Source organism: Nothobranchius furzeri, chromosome 4 (genome assembly GCF_043380555.1).
Source record: "Nothobranchius furzeri strain GRZ-AD chromosome 4, NfurGRZ-RIMD1, whole genome shotgun sequence".
In the NCBI taxonomy this organism is placed as follows: domain Eukaryota; kingdom Metazoa; phylum Chordata; class Actinopteri; order Cyprinodontiformes; family Nothobranchiidae; genus Nothobranchius; species Nothobranchius furzeri.
The window spans coordinates 46,445,451-46,448,916 of NC_091744.1; positions in this window are offsets into that span (position 1 = coordinate 46,445,451).

Here is a 3,466-nt window from a genome sequence, read left to right on the forward strand (position 1 = left end):
AAGTTCATTCAGTATCCTTTATGTCTGTCTGGACATATTGTTTGGATTATTTAGAGGGAGTTCTTACAGTTGGTATCAGTTGCTATTCTCGCTTGTAGTCCGCATTTCATTCACTTCTCTTAATTTGTGTTATGTGTGCTAAATTCAGGTTTATTTGTGTATTATTCCATTTACTCCATGTATATCCATCCATGACGTCAGTTCATTTGAGGTGTGGTAGAACGCCAGGCTAATTGGCAGCATGGTTTACTAGTGTGGTAATTGCAACAGCAGTAGCTTGGTTTGACCACCAGAGGTCCCTGGAGACCATGTAATTTGTCAGTGCCTCTGAGGCTGGAAGTCACAGTGCTTACTCTGTGTAACCCTTGAATGTGCATCATTTGGGAATATATTTGTTTTTGCATAGTCTTAACGTTTGCATATTTATTTCACCATTAGTACAGTCCTTTTACATCATTCTATGTATTTATTTTCCAGACCACACGGAACCACAGAAATGTATAGATGTCCATACTTCTACTGTCATTAAATATGTAAAACTGTCTCTCCGTGCCCTGCTCTCTGACCGGAGTCCTTATCTTGAAGATTGTCACGACGTGCGCGGAGTGAAGCGGAGCAAAGGCGAGGATCCAGACTGGGGAGGAAGCAGGCAGACAGGTAGGATGAATTCCACAGGTTTATTAAGTAAAGACGCACACTGACACTGGAACAATGACACCACAAGGAACACAGAACAGAAGGGGTTTAAATACATGAGGAATGGGAGCTATGGTGATTGGGAAACAAGAGGCAGGTGGGAGCAATTAACGGAGACACAGACTACAACCTAGGAGAAGAAAGGACAGGGTGTGACAGTACTCCCCCCCCCCCCCCCCCCAAAGGGCGGATCCCAGATGCCCACAGGAACCAGGAGCAGGGCGGGTGGAGGGGGACCCGGAGGGAGGGCCCAGAAGACGACGGAGAGGCGGCAGGGATCAGCAGAGTCCGGGGGCCGGCGCCGGCGGCCGATGAGGCGACGGGCCCGTGGAGGCCGGCGCCTGTGGCAGATGAGGAAGCGACGGGCCCTTGGAGGCCGGCGCCTGCGGCAGATGAGGAGGCGACGGGCCCTTGGAGGCCGGCGCCTGCGGCAGAGGATGCGACGGGCCCTTGGAGGCCGGCGCCTGCGACAGAAGAGGAGACGAGGATGGACTCTTGAGGGCCTGCGTCTATGATAGAGGAGCTCTGCAGGCTGGGCCAGCGACAAAGTCTCTGCAGGCTGGGCCAGAGCGGCCCTCAAAACCACCCTCGGGACCGGAGACGGTGGAGACCCCGGGCTGGACGGAGCGTCGACCTCTTGAGTGCAGAGAGCATCCCCAGACAAGGCGACGTCGTCGGACGAGCTGACTTCAGAGGAGGAGGAGGCGGCGACGTCGTCGGACGAGCCGACTTCAGAGGAAGAGGCGGCGACGTCGTCGGACGAGCCGACTTCAGAGGAAGAGGCGGCAATGTCGTCGGACGAGCCGACTTCAGAGGAAGAGGCGGCGACGTTGTCGGACGAGCCGACTTCAGAGGAAGAGGCGGCGACGTCATCAGACGAGCCAACTTCAGAGGAAGAGGCGGCAACGTCATCAGACGAGCCGACTTGGGAGGCGACGTCATCAGACGAGCCGACTTCAGAGGAAGAGGCGGCGACGTCATCAGACGAGCCGACTTGGGAGGCGACGTCATCAAACGAGCTGACTTGGGAGACGTCATCAGAGGAGACGACTTCGGAGACGTCATCAGAGGAGACGACTTTGGAGACGTCATCAGAGGAGACAACTTCGGAGGCGTCGACGTCAGAACAGGAACGGGCGTCGACTTCAGAACAGGAACGGGCGTCGACTTCAGAACAGGAACGGGCGTCGACTTCAGAACAGGAACGGGCGTCGACTTCAGAACAGGAAGGGGCGGCGACTTCAGAACAGGAAGGGGCGGCGACTTCAGAACAGGAAGGGGCGGCGACTTCAGAACAGGAAGGGGCGTCGGCCACCATCGACTTCTGGGCCGGGGGCGTCGGCTTCGGATCCCGGGGCGTCAACTTCTTGTCCTTCGATTTTCGGACCGTCGACCTCTGGACCGGAACCGGAGCCGTCTGCTTCTGGCCCGGAGGAGTCGGCTTCTGGTCCCTCGACTTCTGGACTGCCGAGTTTTGGACCGGATCCGGCTCCATCTGCTTCCGGGTCGGTACCCTCCGTCTCTGGGCCCGCTCCGTTGGCTTATGGGCCGGTGCCGTCTGCTTCTGGGCCGGTGGCAGAGCCGCTGCTAGGAGGGCTTGGAGCGTTGAGGAGAGGTGGGAGGTCAGCTCGTCCAGCTGTAGCTCCCTGAGGCTGAGCGTCCAATGGAGCTGGGCCAGCTCAGCCCGCTGACCGGCGAGCTCCGCTGGGGGAACCCCGCGCTCGCTCCTCTGGCCCTGGGACGAGGAGGATAGGGCGTCCAGGTGAGACTCCTTGCGGCTGAGGAGCTTGCGGAACCGGCCGAGCTCCACCCGTTGCTCCATCAGCCGGGCCGCGATTGCTGCTCCTTCCTCTGCAACCGACGGAGGCTCCGGTTCGGCAGGAGACGGGACTGGTGGTCTGGCCGGGGGCGTGTCCGAACTGCCGCGTCGGGCACGGCCAGCGGCGGGCTCGAAGCTCCGTCCAGAAGCGCTGGGCTGTGGTGGCTTCCGGCGTCTCTCCCCACGCCGTGGACCGACTCCGGGGGAACAGATTGCCAGCCTCGTGCCCTCATAGCTGGAGCGATCTGGCAGCGGCTCCCGGTCCAAACATGCCTCCGGTTCCGGGAGGACAGGGAGGAACGCTGCGGCCGAAGGTCGGCGACGCCGGCGGTGGCGAGGCGGAGCTGGGGCAGAAGGAGATGGAGAAGCTGGCCGGTGGTCGGACGTGAGCCACTGGAGCAGGTTCTCCCAGGGCAGAATCTCCCGGCTGGATCCATCAACGGGTTCGGGTGGTGTCATTCTGTCACTACGTGCGCGGAGTGAAGCGGAGCAAAGGCGAGGATCCAGACCGGGGAGGAAGCAGGCAGACAGGTAGGATGAATTCCACAGGTTTATTAAGTAAAGACGCACGCTGACACTGGAACAATGACACCACAAGGAACACAGAATAGAAGGGGTTTAAATACATAAGGAATGGGAGCTATGGTGATTGGGAAACAAGAGGCAGGTGGGAGCAGTTAACGGAGACACAGACTACAACCTAGGAGAAGACAGGACAGGGTGTGACAAAGATACTGTCAGATCAGCAAATAACTTCCAGAGTTCCCACTCTACCACATGTGGTATTCAAGAAACAAAGTTTGAGTTGCCAATAAATATAGATGGTTTTCAAATTGAAGTGGTACAAGAAAGCATATTTTTGGGAATCACAATAGACAGTAAACTGTCATGGAAACCTCACATCAGACACATAAAACAAAAAATCTCAAAAAGTCTATCGATAATAAATGA